At 32.1% G+C, this 25,039-nt stretch overlaps 1 long non-coding RNA gene across 1 annotated transcript; it reads right to left on the bottom strand.

Annotated features, from left to right (window-relative positions):
• Window positions 1–1,097, bottom strand: LOC148771110 (uncharacterized). Its single transcript, XR_016031029.1, has 2 exons — window positions 699–1,097; window positions 1–192 (listed from the first exon to the last, which is right to left on the bottom strand). It is a non-coding gene; the product is annotated as an uncharacterized LOC148771110 (long non-coding RNA).
• Between the last annotated feature and the right edge of the window lie 23,942 nt (window positions 1,098–25,039).

Below are 25,039 nucleotides of genomic sequence, written 5' to 3'. Positions count from 1 at the left end.
TAAACATGAAAACCACTCTGTATAACAACTATATAACATTTTAACCATTCTGTATAACAACTATGTAACTTGAAAACCACTCTGTATAACAACTCTGTCAACATAAAATCCACTATGTATGAAAAGAATATCATAATTGCACATGTCGGCAGGTGGATCGAACATCCCATCACCTCTCCTGAAGATTGAGTCCTACAAGGCGCAAATCAGTTATACAATTCTCATTAGGTGTTTTACAATTAAGTGGTGTTTGTTATAACTAAAAACCTAAAAAAAATAGTTAGCATTATTGCATAATCAAAACCACATTATTAAAAAACACATACATTTTTTTATCCTGTAAATAACACCCAGAAACCACAAACATTCAGAAACCACACAATATTTGCAGAATTGTATTAGAAAAATACGAAAACCACTCTGTATTTTGTTGAGAAGAACTTCATGCTTATCTATATTTTGTTGAGACGAAAACCACTCTGTATTTTGTTGAAAACCACTGTACTTTATTGCGTATATGCACAATTATACCCCTAACTTCAAAGTAATTTTGAAATCCGGCATTGTGTGAAAATCACTCTGTATTTTGAAAGGTTCAATCGGCTATATGCTTACAACCACATAACAATGGAGGAGAAAAAGCAGGTGTATTCATATTAACATAATTTCAAAAAATTAATGAGATATCGAGATACAACCTGAAATTCTCGATCTTCAGATTCGATTTCTCGTACCTCTCCACTGCCTTCGTTGCGAAAGCCAAGAAACTGTGTGCGGATCAAAAATCGCGTTCGTCGAGTGCGAGGTTGGTGTGAGTTGATCAGACCCTGTACCACGATGTCGATTTGATAATTGTTTGAGCGACTTGTTACTTGCTGAGGAGAGATTGTATACGTTGAATGGTTGCTTCTGTAGAATTCAGCGGTGGTCGTTTGGATCCCTTTACCCTTTTCCACGAAACCCTAGGCAAAATAATTGAATCTCAGAATAAGGTTTTCCATGGTGAAAACCTAGAAAAAAGAATAGCGGAGAATTGAAAAGAGATGAGCGGCGGGTTAGGTTTTATAAATTAATATTAAATATTAGAATTATGTAAAATGAGAAGAAGGGTATAATTGTGAAATTATATTAATTTTTATTCATTAAAAATATTTTGGATTTAACTTAAAAATGAGAATAATTTTTGGACTTATTGTAACTAGAGGAGTCTAATGAGGGAGTTTTGTGAAATAATCCCTAAAAAAAAAGGATTTATTAAGAAGTCAAAATTGAATGGAGGGGTTTTGGCAAATAGCCCCAATTTTATAATCGTTCTCTTTTTTTTTTTTTACTTTTTTTTTTAAGTGGATTACTTTTCCACGAACTAGAGTAGTGATACGATCTCTTGAGTATCATAAGATTTTTTAACTGAACGTAAGAAAACTCTTCTTTATTATTTCTCTACATAATAAAACCCTAGCACAAGATGACTATTTAAAGATAATAAAACCCTAGAATCCTAATCTACCTAGAAAAGATAATTACCTATACTAATCAAATACTTAACTCCGATATGTTAAATAATATATCGTATCAAACCACCCCCCTTGAAATGAACCTTGTCCTCAAGATTCGAGTCAATTTGGTTCCTCTCCTTTGCGTTTCCACCTATGTTTGACTTCATTGACTTTCTTTACGAATGAATCCGAAAAACATGATGAAAAATTGAGCTCTTTTCCAAAGATGAGTCCATCTGCCCGAACAAAATTTCTCAATCTCTTACCCGACAAATCAGCCTTCTCAATTGTCTTTTCAAGTTTCGTCTCCCTTACAATCACCGTAACTTTTTCATCGACCGTCTTTATATAATCTGACTCAACCACAATCACAAACACATCTTCGTTTTCTTTCTCCTGAAAGTCGTGGCATCCTTCTACTATATTTTTTAAGTCTTTGTCTTCCTCGCTACTTAACTTCTCGTGTTCGTTCCAAATTATCAAACTTAAGACAAGTGATTCTTCGTTCTCCTCATATTAAGATTCAATAATTTACAATCATAGTGGTGAAAATCGGAACTAAATTTCCTAATACCGTACCTTCAGATAATTAAGCTTAGAAGGTCAAACAAGTAATTAACCAATTTATTAGTATTAAAATAATTATAAAATTTATTTGTCCCATGAGATTCCATTTCATTCATCCGTTAACATTCATAGAATATCAAAGTTAAACAATTGTATTAATTAAAATATTTATGATTTATGCAAGGAATACAACAAATCTTATCTTAATGTTTAGAGCTCCAAGTTTTTTTGTGTTTAATCGAAGGAACAACATTGAACAAGTGATCAAGGAGAGGAGAAGGGTGATTATGATGGAGTTTTTACCTCGTAATTCGATGGTGATCCGCAAAGATTTCTAAAAAGCTACAATGCATCTTTTAACTGTGCAGGTAAATAAGCTTCCAATTAATCCTCCGATTTGGAAGAAATATTATCAATCAAATAAAAAAATATGCTTATTTGAAAAGGAAAATCAATAATATTTGCACTTCGCCCCCTATGAATTTTTCAGATTAGCACTTTAACCCTAAAAATTCAAAAACAAGACGACCCCTTTAAAATATTGTTCCGAGTAACAGAAAAATAATAAAAATTAAGGGACAACATGCAACAAAAACAATATTTGCAACAAAAGTAACAGTTTAAGGGGTAACATAAAAAGTTATCGAAAATAATTACAGGTAAAAAAATTAACAAAAATAAGTAAGGTAAATATAAAAATAATTAATAGTAGAAATTCACGTATGATAATTGATAACTGGTAACTGATAACTATAAATTATTAATTTTATAATTATTTAGCCAATAATAATATTTAAGATTCAATAATTTACAATCATAGTGGTGAAAATTCGAACTAAATTTCTAAATACCGTAGACTTTAATTCGATTTATTTGAAATAATTCTTCTAAATTGATGTACAATTCGATTTATGATTAGTGTTAAAGAAAATCGATAAAACTCAAATGTATATATGATAAAGGAAAATGATTTCCGATTTAATTTTTATTTTTGGGAATATACTAGAAAAGAAAATATATAATGTCAATATAACTAGTCACTCACCCGTGCGATGCACGGGGATTAATTCAAAAACATAGAATGAGTTAATGTAGAAAACGAACGAATAAAAAATATGTTGAGAATGTAAAGAATACAATTGAACAATAAATTCAAATTCGTATCTTAATTTATCAATCAAAAGTCTCTATAAAAAATAAACGGACAATGTTCTAAGCACCATACACGTTGAAATGTAGCAAGTAACTCCAAGACCGAAATTAAAGTAATGCACCAGTCTTGCACATTAATGTGAATGTTGTTAAAGAAGACGACGGAACTACAAATAGATCTACGACCAGATGACGAATAATCTGTTATTTTTCATCATTTTCAATATATAAGTCAAAGACATTACGTGTGTATATATATATATATATATATATATATATATATATATATATATATATATATATATATATATATATATATATATATATATATATATATATATATATAATTGCATTTCATTTTATCACAAAAAATCTACATAAATACAAACTGACAATGTTAGAACAGTCAAACTAAATGCCACAAGCAACTCCATGAGTGGAGATTGATTCAGAACACCACTCTTACGCATTAATCTGAATCTTGATATAGTAACACAAGAAACTTTTGTCAAAGCAACCATTATCAGATGAATAAGATGTAATTATTTATTAGTGTCATTATTTAAGTTCAACGCGTTATCTAAAGAAAACAAACAAATATATATATATATATATATATATATATATATATATATATATATATATATATATATATATAGCAAATGAAGAATGTGTGCATAGAATTACCTTGCCCAAAAAAGGGAATAATCGAATATCCCATTGAAAAATACTATTCATTGAAAATAAATCTGAACGCACATTGAATATACACGTATGAGTCAACGAAAAATATGCGCATGCATATAATATATAAATGATGTTTCTTAGAGTGTATCTTCATATTCCCTAAAATACAACACTTGAAATACTTCTTAGTACAAAATATTGCAAGTAGCATAAAACAATGCACCGGATTCTTAATTGATGAAAATCATTATTTAAAATATACTCTTAACTCTAGACAATGTTACGTACAATACTAATATTAATTTAATATTGATACTAATATTAAATCTAATACAAATACTAATACTAATACTAACAATAATACTAATAGTTAATACAAATACTAATACTAATACTAATACTAATACTAATACTAATACTAATACTAACATTGATAGTAATGGTTAATACAAATACTAATAATAATATTAAGAGGACTAATAATGATTAATACAAATACTAATACTAAGATATATTGATATTTATATTAATATTGATACTGATACTGATACTAATACTGATATTGATAGTGATACTGATATTGATACTGATACTGATACTCATACTGATATTGATACTGATACTTATACTAATACTAATTATGATGCATATATTAATAATGATATTGATATTGATACTAAACTGATACATATACCGATAGCAATAGTGATACTTGTACTCATATCGATACCGATGTCGATACCGATATCGATATTGATACTGATACTGATACCGATACTGATACCGATACCGATACGCATACCGATATTGATACTGATTCTGATACCCATACCCATACTGATAATACCGATACGAATACTGATACAATACTAATACTAATAACAATATTAATACCAATAACAGTACCAGTATCAATGCAAATACCAATACCAATACCAATACCAATACCAATACCAATACCAATACCAATACCAATACCAATACCAATACTCATACTAATACTATTAATATTGATATTGATACTAATACGAATACTAATACGAATACGAATACTGATAATGATACTAATACTAATACTCATATTAATATTAATATAATTGAATATCGCCGAAAAATATTATTTACTAAAAATAAATCTGAACGCATATTAAATGTACACGTATGAGTCAACGAAAAACATGCGCATGCATATAATATATAAATGATGTTTGTTAAAGTGTATCTTCATATTCCCTGAAATACAACTCTAGAAATACTCATTGTACACGATATTGCAAGTAGCATAGGACAATCACCGGATTCTTAATTGATGAAAATCGTTATTTAAAATATACTCTTAACTCTAGACAATGTTACGTACAATACTAATATTAATTTAATATTGATATTAATACTAAATCTAATACAAATACTAATACTAATATAAATACTAATACTAATACTAATACTAATATTAATACTAATACTAACATTAATAGTAATGGTTAATACAAATGCTAATACTAATACGAATATTACTAATAAAGGTTAATACAAATACTAATATTAATACATATATTGATAGTGATATTGATATTGATATTGATACTGATACATATATTGATATTGATATTGATATTGATACTGATACTTATACTGATATTGATGTTAATATTGATAATGGTACTGATACTGATACTAATACTGATAATGATACATATACTAATAATGATATTGATACTGATACAAAACTGATACCGATACTGATAGCAATAGTGATACTTATACTCATATAGATACCGATGTCGATACCGATACCGCTACCGGTACCGATACCGATATTGATACTGATACTCTGACTGGTATTGATACCAATACGGATACCCATACTCATACCGATATCGATATCGATACCGACACCAATACCGAACCGATACCAATACTAATACAATACTAATACCAATACCAATATTAGTACCAATACCATTAATAGTACCAATACCAATACCAATACTAACACTAATAATTATATTTATACTGATACTATTAATATTGATATTGATACTGATACGAATACTAATACGAATACGAATACGAATACTGATAGTGATACTAATACTACTACTAATACTAATATTAATACTAATACTAACACTAATAGTAACACTAATACTAACACTAATACTAACACTAATACTAATATTAATAATACTGATATGCTAAATCCCACACTAATTTTACCAAATCATACACACAACACAATTGAAATTTTTTTTCTCTCTAAAATCTCATCTTCTCCTTCTCCACCCTTCTTCTTTTTCCCTATTTTTTTTAATAAAATCACACACTAAAAACGTCCATATCATTCCAAGTTCGAATTTGAGAAAAATCTTCATGTGTTCAAACTAAAATAAAGTTCGAATTTGAGAAAGAAATTCGAATTGATATGAATATAAATAATTAAAAAGGCATAATGAAATTGAAAAATATTAAATAAGCCTAAACCCACTTTTTATGATTATTCACGTGAAAGATTAACGAATTTTGAGTGACTTGGAAAAAATCATCATAGAAAAAAATTAGAGAGAATATAAGTAGAGAGAGATTTTTTTTTAATTTATGTGTGAGATTTAGTAAATTTTAGTGTGGGATTTAGAGCCCGTTTGGCTAAGCTTATTTAAAACATCTTATAAGCTCCTACATCTGATAAGATGTTTTAGGAGCTGATAAGCTGTTAGATCTTATTTTAAAAATTATTTTTTAAGGTGTTTGGATATGCATCTTATAAGTTACTTTTAGTTTTTATAAGTTGTTCATGTGTTTGGAAATAAAAGGTCTGTTTATTGCTATAATGACAAAAAAGTACATGAAGCCATTATAACTGTTATCTTATATAACTCAAATAGTTTTGTTCCTAAAATATTATTATAATATTTACAAATTAATTTTTCAAATAAAAATAACAATATAGAATTATATAATAAAAAACCTAAATGATTTTTTTTATGTATGTTGATATGATATTTAACTATTTTTTAAAATATAATGAAGTGTAATAAAATAATTTAATGAAACATGTTTGTGAAAGTTTTAATTTTTTGTCGCATTAATATATTAATATAAAATAAAGGTTGTAAAAGAAATATAATTGTTTTTATAGATAAAGGAAATATAATTTAGTATCGAGATAATAAGAATATTCGGGTATTTTTATATACATATAAAATATAAATAGAGAATATATTTTTTACAATTATTACGATAATTATGATAATTATATTTTAACTTATTAATCTTGATTACAAGAATACGTTATTTTGATAAAATAGTATAAATGTTATTATTATTCATGTAATATTATAAAGTATTTGAGGGTAATTTTGTATTTTGAGTGTTTTAGTAAATAAGCAAATAAGATCTTAAAGAAAAAAGGTGGGGTGGAGGTACTTTTTAAAAAACATCTTATAAGCTCCCTAACAGCTTATTTTTGGAAAAAATAAGATCTTTTGTAATTTTTTTACCAAACACTTTTTAACAGCTTATAAGCTCTTAAACATCTTATAAGATGTTTTTAGGAGCTTATAAGCTTAGCCAAACAGGCTCTTAGCATGCCCCTTAATAATAATACTAACATTAATATAAATGATTAATACAAATACGAATACTAATGCTGATACTGATATTGATAATAATATTGATATTGATACTGATAATGATACTTTTATTGTTACTGATACTAAACTGATACCGATACCGATACCGATATCAATACCGGTACCGATGCCGATACCGATACCAATACCGATACCAGTACAGATACCAATACCGATAATTAAAAAAATGTGAATAATCCATCATATTGCAGTGATTAAAATTTTAGATAAAAAAAATGTAAATAATTCACAAAATGATATTATTTAGTATTCAAAGTGAATATTTAGTATTATTGTTAATCGGATTGCACTATGCAAATAGAATGAATCTACAAAATTTTGATATAACATTAACATACATTTCTTAGATAATTCATTTTCCTAAATAAATAATAACAATAAAATTAATGTTTTTGTTGTGATTAAAAACATGGATTAAATAAAGCTATAAATATTAGAACAATAATGTTTTTTTATATATATCAATAAAGTTATAAATATTACCGTAATATTGTTAAAAAAACTATAAGGAATAAAAGTAGCAACATATATTTTTATTTGTTCTAAACTCTATTAGAACTCATTTGAATTATATAACATATAAATAGAAAGAGAATGATATTTTTTCCTAAAATTTATTTATTTGTTCCAAACCTTATGGAACGATAATGGTGATCTCTTATTAAAATATCACATATATTATTTAGTATTTTATATTTTTATATGGTTAAGAAAAGGTCTTGTGCATATATACCAAAATAATGAATTGAAGTTTAATAATATATTACAGCTTAGTAAAAAGAACAAAAGGTAAAAATGAATAAATAATAATAATAATAATAATAATAATAATAATAATAATAATAATAATAATAATAATAATAATAATAATAATAATAATAATAATAATAATAATAATAATAATAATAATAATAATAATAATAATAATAATAATAATAATAATAATAATAATAATAATAATAATAATAATAATAATAATAATAATAATAATAATAATAATAATAATAATAATAATAATAATAATAATAATAATAATAATAATAATAATAATAATAACAATAACAATAACAATAACAATAACAAAAATAATTGCGAATGTAGAATGATGAACCTGTTGCATGTTCTATATGTTACCTAGAAGTATGGATAATTCAATTTATTCAAAAGAGTAATTGCTAGAAAAACAATATTAATGGACGAACAAATTAATATCGTTACAAAAATCTATAAATATAAAATAAAATTTATTCAAATATATGCAATGGAACATATATGAATCTCTATTACAAATCAAGAAATGTACGAATTATTTTGTTTCTATTGTATGCCCAATTTCATTAACCTCAACTTCTTCTTCATTGAAACCAAACTTACAATCATATCAAGTATAACCAAAATATGGAATAGTAGAAGTAAAAATTTGTGAAAATCAATCCATACAATAATTTTGAATCATATCGTGCATGCTACACAATATCGCATGACTTTTCACTTGCGGGTGTCGCCACATATGACACAGACGATGTTATTCATTAATCTAAAAAAACAAAAACAAAAATATAAGTTAGATTCTTATATAAATAAACAATAAACAACAAATAACATGCTTAGAAAAAAATATACAATTACAAAACATAAAGACAAAAAACCAAAATATTAGGGTGAGAACTGTGATTTTGTGTGATTATAACAAAATGTATGGAAAAAGAATGAGATGAATGAGTTGGGGTTGAAGGTATTTATACTTAACTTTTACATTGTAAATAAGTAAATAATTTTTTTTAAGGAAAACATATATTTTATGTATTAATGAGCTAAACCAAATCATGGAATTAAGGTATTGATGTTATTTACTCCTAATATCATTGACCGATTATTTAGTCCTAAATTCCTTAATAAAGTCAAACAAATCAACATTTATTAAAAATGAAATCATGAAATTTAAATTTAATCGATTTTGTAACTTATATATATAATATATTAATATATATATATATATATATGTATATATATATATATATATATATATATATATATATATATATATATATATATATATATATATATATATATATATATATATATATATATATATATACATATATATATATATATATATTAGTTTATATATATATTAAATTTATATATTCAAATGAAAAATTATGAAATATATTTTAATTTATTAATATATTCATTTTATACAGATATCCCAATTTTTTTTTATTGAATGGATATTCGAATATTCCAAAATATTGAAAATTAAAAAAAAAATAAACCGTATTCCTTTATTTTAATATTTTAATATTAAAAAAAATGTTTTTTCTGAAAGTTATTTAAATATTCGTAAAAAAATTGAGTATCATAATTTTTTTCAGTAAATATATTTTGAAATACTGAAAATGTAAATAAGATTTTTTTTTATTTCGAATTTATAAAATATTAACTTTGGAAATAATATATATATGTTGTTGGAAAATTTTTAGATATCAAGATTTAAAACGAAGATAATAAATACAATTTCAAATTTTCTCTCCCATGAGAGGCGTCTTCTCTCCTATGTGAGAGGCATTTGTTCGAGTTTATGCAATAGAGAGATTCAATCAACTTCTTCTTCTATCTTTTGAGAGTTGTTTGTTTTTTTCTTTTCTGTAGATTTATCTTGCAGATCCGATCGTAGTGCGTTATTTTTGTGGGTTATAGTTGTCAAGGTTATTAGGGTTAGGGTTAGGTTTTGCCTTACACTTAGTGCCGTCCTGCTATTATTTGTTTCATGCCCTTCCGTTTCTATTGTTTTCTCTCCTTTCGTCTATTATTATTATTTGTTCTCTTTGTACCTTCTTTGTTTTCTTTCTTCCAGATTTTTGCCTCGTCGCCGTCGAAACCCTGCTCAGTGTGCTTTTTCACCAGTCAACCTCGTCTGTGAAAGGATGGATGGTATTGTGGAGAATCTGGCTCAGAAGTTCTCTCTTACGCTTGAGGAGGAAGATGGAATTGTAGTAACTCAGACTCTCACGGACCCTAGAGCTGCGGGTCAAGGTATGTCACTGGTGGGCAGAATTGTTACAACAAAAGAAATCTCCTTCCATACAATAAAATCGAATGTTACGAGGTTGCTACAACCGGTGAAAGGCTGCTCATTCTCTCCTATCGGACCCAATCGGTTCGTTATCTACTTCGAACATCCTCTAGATCTTAAGCACGCAAAGAGTGGGTGCCCATGGATACTGGAAAAGAATGCGCTGCTCCTTCAAGAATTAGATCAGAATTCTGACCCAACAACGACTGATATTATATGGATGCCGATTGTTGTGCGACTACATCATATTCCCATTGGCCAAAGGTCAGTTCTTGTGGCAACCCTAATGGGAAATAAAATTGGCAGCACGGTGGAAGTTCTTAATGCAAATCAATTGAGGACGGCTCAATTTATAAGAGTGAAGGTTACAATCGACGTCATGAAAAGTTTGAAAAGGGGGATGTATCTCCATACAGTAGACGGATCGAAGACATGGATTTCGTTTACCTACGAACGACTTCCAAATTTTTGTTTCTTGTGTGGAGTACTAGGCCATGGAGAAAACCGGTGCCCGACACGATATGAAGAGAATTTTGTTGACCCAGGAACGGATCTACCGTATGGCACATGGTTACGGGCCTCAACACTGAGGGATGGAGAGCACACTAGGTTACCTTTACAACCTCTGCCCACCAATCGAATGGAAAGCCCAATGGGGAACAATGAAGTCTTGAGAGGAGGAAATATATTTAGTTTCTCAGGCTGCAAAGTGAATTCCAACGTGCAACCTTCGCAAAGTGATGGGAGTGAAAATATCAGGCCCGCAATTATAGATGGCTCAATGCTGGTGGATAATGTTATAGAGATCAATGCGATGCCATACGGGGCTGCGTTGCCTCGTAAACAGATAACGGTCCAGAAAAATAACCGAAAAAAGAAAGCGGATGGTCCAATGGATTCCGAGAAAGACAGATTGAACAAGAAGATGCAATTATCCCTACGTGATGAAGATGTAAACTCAACGGCGGAGACTGCGGTGCAGTCCCGCCGATCTCAATGAGTTCCCTATTTTGGAATTGTCAAGGGTTGGGGGTTCCCTTGACAATTCATACTCTCGGACACTTGCTCCGGCTACATAACCCCCAACTGGTGTTTCTCTCAGAAACGAGAGCTTCACCACAGGTGATTGAACGGTTAAAGCGAAAATGGAATTTATTTGGGATTGCAGTGGATAAAGTCGGAAAATCGGGTGGGCTAGCTCTGTTATGGGACAAACATTTATTAGTTGATCTTATTTCTTTCTCTCAGAACCATATTGATGTGGTGGTAACGGATCAGCGCTTGAATTTGAAGTGGAGATTTACAGGCATTTATGGTTTTCCTGAAAGCTCTCATCGATATTTAACGTGGCAGCTTATACGAGATATTAGAGATGCTGGAACCCTGCCATGGGTGATCGGGGGAGATTTCAATGAGATACTCTCGAATGCCGAGAAAATTGGTGGCAATACGCGAACCCCAGGTCATATTGGAGCATTTCGAGAGGTCTTAGAATGTTGCGGGCTCACAGACTTGGGCTTCGAAGGATTTCCGTACACATGGTCGAATAATCAAAAGGTGCCGAATACAGTCCGATGTAGACTTGATCGGGTTTGTGCTGATGGTCAATGGAGGGAATTCTTCCCCCACGCCAGGGTTTTGCATCTCAAATTCCAAGGGTCTGACCATTGTCCGATCATACTCAAACTGGCCCACACGCCCTCTCAACCCCAATGGAACTCAAACCGCCCCTTTCGATTTGAGGCGATGTGGATTCGAAGAGAAGAGTGTGAAGACATTATCCGAAAAGCTTGGGAAAATTCAACGGGGATCGACCCTATTCACGATGTCCTAGAGAAACGAGAGGGTTGTCGCCTAGCTTTGATGTCATGGAAGAAGACTGTGTGGAATCAGCCTAAAAAAGCTATAGAAGAGATTCAAAAAAGGTTACATGCTCTTCATACAGAGGCCCGTACTGCTGAGATCAGTGAAGAGATTCGAACTCTCCAAGAGGAATTGGAAAGGCTGTACATTGATAATGATACATATTGGCGGCAGCGTAGCAAGATTCAGTGGATTAAAGATGGGGATAAAAACACGAAATATTTCCATACTCGTGCTACAGACAGGAATCGGATTAATAAAGTCCATAAGATTCGGAATAAAGAAGGTATTTGGAAAGATAAGAAAGAAGATATTCAAGAGATTATCAGCTCATATTTTGGTCAGTTGTTCACTTCCATAAATCCGGAAACAGATGAGATAGACGAGGTTATGCAGCACATTGAGGCTAGGGTTTCGGAGGAAGCGAGACGTGATCTTTCTAAGCCTTTCACTGAAGTCGAGGTAACTCATGCTTTGTCTCAAATGGCCCCACTTAAATCTCTTGGCCCCGATGGCCTTCCAGTTATTTTCTTCACTAGATATTGGCATATCATAGGTTCTGATGTTATCTCGTGTGTTCTTGATTTTTTAAACCATAAAAAACTCCCACGTGATCTTAATTCAACTTTTATTGTTCTTATCCCTAAAATTCCCAAACCGGAAAAGATGACAGATTACCGCCCCATTAGTCTTTGTAATGTCATTTATAAACTCGGCTCTAAAACTCTAGCTAATCGGCTTAAACCTTTTTTGGATGAGATTATTTGCCCAACCCAGTCTGCTTTTGTCCCTAGGCGGCTCATAACAGATAATGTCTTAGTTGCTTATGAGTTGAATCACTTTATTAAAGCGAACTCTAATCGTAAAACTAATTACATGGCAATTAAACTTGACATCAGTAAAGCATACGATCGGATTGAATGGATGTTCTTAAGAAAAGTTCTTTGTCGATTAGGGCTTCCTCATTCTTTTGTTGAGCTAGTTATGATGTGTGTTTCTAGTGTTTCATATTCTTTTCTATTTAATGGTTCTCAATTTGGGTATTTGCAGCCAGCCCGGGGTCTTCGTCAAGGAGACCCCCTTTCTCCATATCTTTTCATTTGCTGTGCAGAAGTGTTGATCGCGATGATCCAGACCGCTAGTCGAAGTGGGGCGATTCAAGGCATTTAGGTTGCCCCATTAGCTCCAGTGGTGTCTAACCTCTGTTTTGCGGATGATACATTCGTATTTTGCCAGGCGACTGAATCCTCTGCGACCTCTTTGAAAAATATCCTGGCAAAATATGCGAGAACGTCGGGCCAGGAAATTAACCTCCAGAAATCCACGATGTACTTTTGCCCATCGACTTTACCAGACAAGAAAGAGGTACTTCATCATATTCTTGGATTTCAAGTTGTAGAACGACACGAGAAATACCTTGGGATGCCAGTGACAATGGGAAAAACGAGAAAAGAGATTTTCAGCTTCCTTAGAGATCGGATTTGGACAAAAATAAAAGGGTGGAGCGCCAAACAGCTATCCAAGGCAGGGAAAGAGGTGCTTATCAAAGCTATTCGGCAAGCTATCCCGTCCTACATTATGAGCTGCTTCATGCTACCAATTGGCCTGATTCGTGAGTTCGAGGCGGCGATTCGAAGATATTGGTGGGGGAAAGGTGACGACCGGGGAATGGCGTGGGTTAAATGGGATGTGATGTGCAGATCCAAAACTGATGGTGGGCTGGGATTTCGGGATTTGGTGTGCTTTAATAAGGCTTTAGTTGCAAAGCAAGCTTGGCGTATTTTCACTCAGCCAAACCTTTTGCTCTCGCAAATTTTTCGAGCAAGATATTTTTCGAATGGGAGTTTGTTTACGGCTGACCTTGGCAACCGACCGTCGGCAACATGGCGAAGTATTTGGATGGCTAGGGAAGCGCTGGCTTTGGGTATTCGGAAAAGAATCAGCGATGGGAAAACAACCTCCATTTGGGCAGACCCTTGGTTAGCTGAGGATGGGAGTCGTAAGATTCTCACACCTCGACCAAAGTTCTCCTCATTTCCGGATAGGGTTTCAGACCTTATTGACCAGGGTTCGAGAACGTGGGATTTGGAGTTACTCGACCAATGGTTCTGGCCTTTCGATAAAGAACGGATTTTGGCGCTTCCAATTGGTAACTTGGTAGTGGCAGACAGATGGATGTGGCATGGAACTAAAGATGGGAAGTTTTCAGTTAAATCTTGCTATCACATGCTTGTCACAAGGAAGCCGGCAATAATGGCTGGTGGCGGAGCTGCTAGTGGAACGACGAGCCAAAGGTGGAAACTTGTGTGGAATCTCCCGATACCCCCGAAAGCCAAAATTTTTCTTTGGCGATTCTGCTCAAATATATTGCCCACGAAAGTCGAACTTTTTCGTCGGAAAATTATGGCAGAACCTTTTTGTCCAGAGGGATGCGGTGTCGAGGAAACGAGCTTGCATGCCTTGATTTCTTGCTGCAGAATCAAGGCTATTTGGAGACGCCCACCTTTTGATATTATTGAAGACACTAATCCAACTACGAGCTGGCTATGGATAGAATTATTGCATAAAAAATTGGAGCCGACAGAGTTTAGCTTAGCGGTGATGGTGATGTGGAAGATTTGGGAATTACGGAATAAGAAACTTCATGGAGAGAAAGATATTTTGCTGGGTGATCTTGTGAATTGGTGCAGGACTTACCTCTCGATGTTCCAACAGATATGTACCAAGGACTTACATGGTATAATACCCTTCCACCCGGCTTCTTGGAAACCGCCTGAGTTCGGCTGTGTGAAAGTAAATTTCGACGTAGCTTTTCCACGGGGTGGAAATCACTATGTCATGGCAAATATTGCTAGAGATTACAATGGGAAATGTCTATGGTGGAGTACTAAGAAGATTCTAGGTCATCCACTACCTATCGAGGGCGAGGCACATGCTGCATTGTTTGCATTAGTGAAGGCCAAAAATATGAGTGTGGCAACGGTAGTGATCGAAGGAGATAATCTTCAAGTTATCAACACCCTGCAGGATATATCCCAATCGCATACCTCTTATGGAGCGTTTGTCGAAGAAGGCCATCGTATTGCTAGATATTTTAATTCTTGTTCATTTTCTTTTGTTAAGCGTTCGGGCAATATGCTTGCCCACGCTCTGGCAACAAACTATGACTCCAGCTGTAATGAGGGCCCTGTTTTGCCTTCGGATTTGGCTAGTATAGCCTAATAAAATCGCGTTTTTTCCTCAAAAAAAAAAAAGAAATAATATATATACACGTGGTAATTGTTTAAATGAGTGTATATATGTTAAATAGAAAATAACTTAAATACATACCAAAATAAAATTGACAACTCACCAATTGAAGAATCCACCTCATCAATTGAACTCCAACTAAGCAATTTCGATAAATGACATCATAATTTGCCACATGTCAATCATTGAAGGCATAGATCCTCTTTTTATATTATATATAGATTGTAAATTTATATGATGTATAGTAGATTAATTTATGTAATATGCACAATGTTGTATATAAAGTATTAGAGGAGTTTGATGAATAATATATTGCCTTTTTAATATCTGAAATTGAGGTTTGGAATTTTTTTATTCATCTGATGACTTGGAAATTTTTTTTTTGCATTCTAAGACTTAATTCAATCCCGGTATAATGAGAGAGAGGGGAACTTAAAGTACACACGTCACTTAGTGGTTGGAATCCGATTAACGCCAATAAACGGCTCATCCGTTTATGTTTTAATATACCGTATATATTGTCATTTGATGATTTCTGAAACAATAAAACTTGTTCAGTGAAAATGGTGTTGTGTTCTCAGTTAGTATAATTAAAATTTTCAATGTCAATTGACTCTATCACATGTTTATATAAACGAATGAGGTTATCCCTATTTATACAATTTCACATCCTCAATGGACGATGGTGATCATCTTGATCTATTCCTATGATTTTCTACCAATTATATATAAATGATGATTCTAGAAGATCTTCTATAATCCTCTAAGAATCTCTAAATTAAGATGAAGATTCTAGAAGATCTTCTACAATCAGTGGTGACGTCAGGATTATATCATTGTGGGGCCGAATATACATTAAAAGATAACGTAATTTTTTTTGATAATAGTAATGATTGTTTTAAGAGTGACGAGTCTATGATTTATTATAGGGTGAGTTTAAATTTCGGAGTGTTGGGAGACAGCGCCCCTGAAAGAAAATTTATGACTTTCATTTTTGGACAAAATAGAAGATAAGGAAAAAAAAATCTTCTAGAATTATTTTGAATTAATTTGGATTTTTATAAACTAAAAAATATATAAGTATAATATAGTAGATTATTTTTTAATTGTGAGTACCGGGTTCCAAGTCACAATTATTAACTTTCTTATCAACTTGTTAGACTCATTTCTTATTTTTCTTTGTTCTCTTTAATTAAAAATAATTGATTTTATTTTTTTATATAAAATTTATTTTCTAGAAAGTATAGGAGCACAATACACATACAAGAAAATATATATACATATAATCGAATATAGTAATAAAAAAAAAATTGAGGGGGGTCATGGCCACCCCTAGCCCTACACAGATTTTCCCACTGTCGACAATCCTCGAAGAATCTTTCAACTTGGGCTTAATTAGGTCATGTTCCATTGAGTTTGATGGATGGATCAACTTTAGGCCCTGGACTTCATTTAAAAATGGGTGACCCGTGACAATATGTTTCATTTACTATAAAAGTTATACGTAAATAATTATAAAATAGAAAATGAAATAAAACTCAGTTAAACCTCAATTGAACTGGTCTATTCATGACCCAATAACTTGTACGGATCGATATCCAGTCTGCAATTTTTTAATGGTATCAGCACAAAGTGAACAGTGTGAATTGTTTTAAGGGATTGAATTATAAACGGATGAGTCGTTTATTGGTGTTGATCGGATTCCAACCACTAAGTGACACGTGGACTTTTAGCCCCACTCTCTCATTGTACCGGGATTAAATTAAATCTTAGGATACAAAAAACATTCCAAGTCATAGGATGAATAAAAGAGACAAAAAACTTTTCGTTATTGTTCTGTTAACTGTTACAACAGTTTGTCAAAACAAAAATAAAAGAGACAAATTTTAACGTGGTTCAGATAAAATGTATCCTAATCTAGACACGGCCACGGGTTGGGTCCGGGTCCAACATTTTGGGGAATTGAAACCGACCCTTGGTGAGGCGGGTCCTGGTCCGGGCCGGTTTCGGGTCGGGTCCGGGTCAAAACCGCTTTTTAATTTTTTTTTTGTTAATAGTAAATTACAATAAAGAAAAAAAAAAAGTAAATTGAAGCTTAAAATCACTTGAGATTAACTTTAAATTCAAAATTACCAAAAAATAATATTAAATTTTATTATTATTTACGATTTGATTCAAAATTATCTATGAATTTTATTCTCACGATTTTTACAAATTGAATATTATTATTTTTGTATAATAAATTCAATTAAAAAGATATTACTTAACTTATAAATAGTTAATTTAATTAATACATCATTGTCAATAGTTGAGCTTAATCAATTTAAGTCCTTGAATAAAGCTTAGGTATTGAAAGAACTTGAGCTAAACCGATTCAAATCTTACGATTAAAAGATTTATTGTTACGATTTTTAGGAATTATATTTTACTATTTTTATGATAAAATATTCAATAATTTTAATAAGTTCGTGTTAATAATTGAGGTTAATCGATTTAAATTAATTGAAATGAGTTATAATCTATTTTTTTTTAAATAAAAATCTTATTTTCTTTTTCATTCTTATTTTTCACACTATTAATTTTTATAATATAAGCGAGTTTGTATTAAGTCTTGCATTTGTTTATATATTGAATTAATTCAATACTTTATATTTTTCAATAGTGGAGATTTATATTGAACATAGTAATTAATAATAGATGTTTGGAATTTGGAGGTATTGAATCACGATTGTTTATATTTTTTTAAAACTTATTATATTACATTTGTTAATAATTTTATTAAAATTATTTAATAATAATGCTTATGAAAATTAATAATTTATTTAATATTTATTTGGGTAAATAGCACTTTACCCCCTTGTGGTTTCAAATTGTTGCACTTTACCCCATCATATCAATATAGTTCTTCTACCTCCCCGTGGTTTGCACAATGTAGCGCCCGTCAGTATATCCGTTAAAGGTTAACGGAGAGTGCATCTCACTCGCTCGAAAATGATTTGGTTGAGTTTTTTTTTTACCATAAATTAATATTTTCACACCTTTCAACAACTTTCCATTCAGTATTTACCAGTCATTAATCTTCAATAAATACCCCACCATCTTTTCCAAATTAAACTCTAATTCCCATTTTTTTTTTGCTGCTGAACAACGCCCCCTTTTTTTTGTGATGTCTTCTTCTTCAAACAACTATGATCGATCTACGATACCACGGGAAGATATGTGTTAAGTATATATTTTTATACTTTATCGTACCTTTTTATTTGAGCTTTTGGTGTGATTTAATGATATTTGGTGCTTAAAAAGTTGATTTATTGTATTTTAGGTATAACTTGAAGAATTGGAAAAGTTTGGGGTCAAAACTGCAAATTTGGAGAAAATATGGGCCAAAAGTGAAATAATCAAAAATATGCTGAAATTGGCTGAAAACAGGCCCGCACGGCCGTGCCAAAATTAGCCTATTTTTGGCACGGCCGTGCCAAATGCTGAATTTGGGCAGAAGGTTCGGCGATTCTCGCACGGCCGTGCGAGAATTGCACTGATTTTCGCGCGGCCGTGCCAAATCACGCTGGAGACAATTTTGGACTTTTAAACACACAAAGAAATCAGAATCATCTACTAAGTTGGGACATCTATTTAAGCCCAAACCAAGCACGAATCAAAGCACTTTTGGACACAACCTTGGAGCGAGAGGAGCGAGAGAACGAAGAATCGAAGACGGAGAATTGACAACTCTTCATCATAATTCTTCTTTCACCTATCTTTTCTTAATCTATGACTTTTATTACTTTTATTATGTTTTTCGTTATGAGTAGCTAAGTTTTTAATCTAGGATTTTGTTGGAACCCTATGTGGGGATGGTGAACCCGTTTTCTTGAGATTATGCAATTATGATTTTATGATTATTTCTTCTACTTGATATGATTGTTAGTGCATGAACTTGATCAATTTATGTGCTTTATCTGTGATTATTGGGATTGACTCGACAGAGCTATTTTGATAATTAGACGGTAAGTAGAAGAACCTTCGAGTAGTTTTCACCGGATGAGTGTGTCAATTGCATGTGGTGTCGTAGACATACAGATATCACCTTAGGTAGCCATTTACGAGACTTGTTAGTTAATGCTTTATTCATAATTGGTTTGCATAGACATATAGTGAATCGTTTATGAATAATAGACTCATAATACACGCGACAACGGGTTATGAGTAAATTAGTGTCTCGGGTTAATAATCATGAATCATATATTTCATAATTGAGGGGTTTTGGGTGAGCAATTCTTGCATAGGGGGAAGATAAAATCCTAGGTCCGTTTTAATTGATATTTTCTCGTGATTCTTCGCTTTCTTAATTAGTTTAATTGTTTAATTGATTTAATTCGACAACCTTGCGTAGGCTGGATAAAAATCATAATTGTTAGAATTTGGTACTTAGGATTAGGTAATTTGCGTATTCCCTGTGGGATCGACATCCGACTCTCACGAGTCCACTTTATTACTTGTTTGCGATACGTGCACTTGCGTGTTGGTATTTAGCACCCAACAAGTTTTTGGCGCCGTTGCCGGGGAATACGACTAAATTATCTATTTATTCTAATATCAAATTTGAGCAATTTTTCTTACTTCAGCCATTTAATTTTTATTTTTTTTATTTTTTATTTTTAATTTTGATTTTTTGTTTTTTTTTACATGTCTGGTTACAATGTTGGGGCACCTCAAACGGGATATGAATGTCTTCCATCTGACGAATACCTCCAAAACACCTATGATATGCCTCCGTTTTGTTCAGCATGTGGTAGAAATCATTTTTCCGATCAATGTTGGGGATCACCAAAGGCGACAAATTTCGTCGAAATTACCAACGGGGGTTATTGGAACACTTACACCAACACATACGAGCAAAGCTTTCAAGACCAAGATTTGAACGAGTTTCAACATAGAGAGCCACAATTCGATGATTTTCAAAATTATTATCCAATGCAGCAGCAGACCAAGCAGCAGACCACTGATGAACAACTTGATTTGGTATCCGTTATTGCCGAATTCATGAAGTCCACTCAATCATCATTTCGAAACATGGAGATACAACTGGAAGAAATGACGCTCAAATTAAAATCTGAATCTCTTGAAAATATTCCAGACGAAATCGGCAATGGTTATATCAAAGAAAAATCGGGTGAAGCCTGCGGTGAGAAAAATCTTCTATATCCGGAAAATAGTGTCGATGTGATAGAAATAGAAATTACGAAGACACTTGAGCATGATGAATCTGAGAAGGCAATCGAGCTAAACCACGAAGATGCCTCAGAACAAGAGAAGAAGGAGATGGATGTAATGATTGAAGATATTCTAGTGGTGGACCCTGTCGTTGATCTAATTGTAGATTTGAAGGCATCAATAGAGGTTGACGAGAAGACGAAGGTGTTTGAAGTGGAGGTTATACGCGGACGTGAGGTTTTTGTGTACCGATTTGAGGGAGCGGGTGATGAAGATCCCATCTTAGCTTCGTACCGATTAATTACAACCAAGAAAGACTACAAGCTAAGGTGGACCCTGATATATTGCAATGCTATCCATGCATTGGTTGCAATTAAAGTGATAGAGCTCATGGATGGATGCGCAATCTACAAGGCTTTGGATTGGACATAACAATTTCAAGAAGCAAAGTCTGGCTGAAGACTTAAAATTTAGCGCTTCTCGGGAGGCAACCCGAGCTTTACTGTTTTTCCTATTTTTCTTTAATTTTATGTTTTATTTTTATTTTCATAGGCATGCATTCTAATTACTTTATTTGATTTCTTATTTTTAAGGTCGGAATTGCGATCCGGACGGTCATCCGAGAGACATAGAGGGCATCTTCGCAAGAGGAAAATCAGATTTCTTTCCACAAATTCTCACACCCCGAAGACAACGATTCCGACTAAATCAGGTGTTTTCTATCCTTAAACTTTGTGCTAATTTCGTTGAGGGCAACGAAAATTTTAAGTTTGGGGGTGAAAAAAACATGTTTTTTTTTTGTGCTTATTTGTTTTAGTTTGCATGCATTAGGTTTTATTTATTTTTATTGCTTTTATCGTTTTTTTTAGGGAAAAAAAAATTAAAAAAAAAATTAAAAAAATAAAAAATAATAATTGCTTGAGTCGAATGCTTCGATGAATCATGATGATGAAAGATGGTTGATGTTTAATGATGAAATTGCTTGCTTTATCTTGATTGTGATTGAATTTTGGCGAGCTTTTGATTCAAAGTGTCGTTGGAAGGAGTCATTGTTAGGAATCACGAATTATGCCTTGCTTTGGTTGAAAGTTTTGTGTTTTAAAACGTGGAATTAATTTATGCTATATCATATGCTATTCGGTTTTAGAACTTGCCTTAGGAATTTACAAAAGTGAAATATTAAATTGTTGAGCAATTTGGGAAGTGATTTGGGCCATCTTTGAACCGTTTGAGCCTTTCAAGCCTACCTTTAAATTTGTATCATTCGAACCTTGATTGAGCCTTGGAGAAACGGTGATCTTTCTTTTAGCCAATGTGTATAAGGTAGAATAAATGGAGATTCTTGAAAAATTACCCTTTGGAGTTCGGTTGGAAAATTTTATAAGGTCCTTCTTCTTCCTTTACAAAAAAAAAATAAAAAAATATATATATATATAATAAAAAAAAAAAAAAAAAAAAAAAAAAGAGAAAGAAAAAGAAGAAGAAGAGACTAGAAGGGGAAGTAAGGACTAGTTGTTGAGTTGTTTTGAAAGCTCGATCCATTGTCTTAAGAGCAAAAGTGGAGACTTTTGAACTCTTAAGAATCGAGTTAATTAAAGTCCTTAAAGGTGAATTCATTGTTTCAAACGCCTATCTTTCAAAATTTGGCGTAATCACCTCAATTCAAGAAGCATAGCCAACTATACCCATATCTCCTACCTCGAACCAAAAAGCCCAACATTTGAAAGCCAAAAAGTCCCAATGATCCCAATAGCTCAATTAGTTGATACTAGCCGAGTAAAGAAATTTGGTGAGTCTTTGGAGTTGAATATTATTATGTAAGTATAAATTTTCTCCATTTTTTAATGTACAAATATGGGATACTTGAAGCGATAGCATGGTTTGTGGTTTTTAGCAATGGTGAGTGAATACGTATCTTTGAATTACGAGCTTGTAAATTTTTGAGAATTGTCATGATAATTGCAAGTTCAGAAAAAATGAAAGTTGACCATTAATCTATGTGATGAGAGGCATTTGTTGAGAGTATTGCTGTGAAAGTTGCTAGTTTTTGCTTGAGGACAAACAAAAGATCAAGTTTGGGGGTGTGTTACGTATATATTTTTATACTTTATCGTACCTTTTTATTTGAGCTTTTGGTGTGATTTAATGATATTTGGTGCTTAAAAAGTTGATTTATTGTATTTTAGGTATAAATTGAAGAATTGGAAAAGTTTGGGGTCAAAACTGCAAATTTGGAGAAAATATGGGCCAAAAGTGAAATAATCAAAAATATGCTGAAATTGGCTGAAAACAGGCCCGCACGGCCGTGCCAAAATTAGCCTATTTTTGGCACGGCCGTGCCAAATGCTGAATTTGGGCAGAAGGTTCGGCGATTCTCGCACGGCCGTGCGAGAATTGCACTGATTTTCGCGTGGCCGTGCCAAATCACGCTGGAGACAATTTTGGACTTTTAAACACACAAAGAAACCTAGAATCATCTACTAAGTTGGGACATCTATTTAAGCCCAAACCAAGCACGAATCAAAGCACTTTTGGACACAACCTTGGAGCGAGAGGAGCGAGAGAACGAAGAATCGAAGACGGAGAATTGACAACTCTTCATCATAATTCTTCTTTCACCTATCTTTTCTTAATCTATGACTTTTATTACTTTTATTATGTTTTTCGTTATGAGTAGCTAAGTTTTTAATCTAGGATTTTGTTGGAACCCTATGTGGGGATGGTGAACCCGTTTTCTTGAGATTATGCAATTATGATTTTATGATTATTTCTTCTACTTGATATGATTGTTAGTGCATGAACTTGATCAATTTATGTGCTTTATCTGTGATTATTGGGATTGACTCGACAGAGCTATTTTGATAATTAGACGGTAAGTAGAAGAACCTTCGAGTAGTTTTCACCGGATGAGTGTGTCAATTGCATGTGGTGTCGTAGACATACAGATATCACCTTAGGTAGCCATTTACGAGACTTGTTAGTTAATGCTTTATTCATAATTGGTTTGCATAGACATATAGTGAATCGTTTATGAATAATAGACTCATAATACACGCGACAACGGGTTATGAGTAAATTAGTGTCTCGGGTTAATAATCATGAATCATATATTTCATAATTGAGGGGTTTTGGGTGAGCAATTCTTGCATAGGGGGAAGATAAAATCCTAGGTCCGTTTTAATTGATATTTTCTCGTGATTCTTCGCTTTCTTAATTAGTTTAATTGTTTAATTGATTTAATTCGACAACCTTGCGTAGGCTGGATAAAAATCATAATTGTTAGAATTTGGTACTTAGGATTAGGTAATTTGCGTATTCCCTGTGGGATCGACATCCGACTCTCACGAGTCCACTTTATTACTTGTTTGCGATACGTGCACTTGCATGTTGGTATTTAGCACCCAACAATATGTTCTTGTGGAAGACAAGCTGTCATAAAAATTGTTGAAACTAAGAAGCCATCAAAGGGTCGATTATATTTTGGGTGCTCCGATTCAAATTATGGCTTTCAAGGATGGTGCAATCCCTACTCAATCAAATTGCATATCAACAAGAACAACATCATCTAGAGCTGGAGAGGGAATTGAGCAAATGATTGTAGGCATAAAGACTAGGATTCAAGTTCTTGAAGCTAAACAAGAAATGGTGAAGCAAATGGTGGTTGGATGTCTTTTTTTTTTTTTTTTTTTTTTTTTCTGTATTTAATTTCAGTTGCAATCCTTGTTTGTAAGTTTTGAAATAAAAAACTATTACTAATGACTATTAATGCCTCAGTTTTCATAAACTGCATACATCAATTACAAAATACTTTGAACAAGTGAGCAAAATATAATCTGCAAAATTAACATTCACCAACAAAAAACATTTTCCAACTATTTCAACAAACAAACACATTGTTTTGCATAAGTGGCCAAAATAAATAACCAAACAAACAAGTTGTTCACTGTTCAACAGACAACAAAAGATCCACTGAGCCAACTAGCAAAAAATTGATCAGTTTGGATTAACTAACAAAAACATGGCTCTCCATGGAAAACATAAAAATAATAAAATTACTTCAACTTGGTGTGGAATCAAGGCAT

The sequence above is a fragment of the Erythranthe guttata genome, chromosome 4 (assembly GCF_056151865.1).
Source record: "Erythranthe guttata isolate IM_541 chromosome 4, IM_541, whole genome shotgun sequence".
NCBI classification, from domain to species: Eukaryota; Viridiplantae; Streptophyta; class Magnoliopsida; order Lamiales; family Phrymaceae; genus Erythranthe; species Erythranthe guttata.
This window is presented reverse-complemented; position numbering and strand designations above follow the sequence as displayed.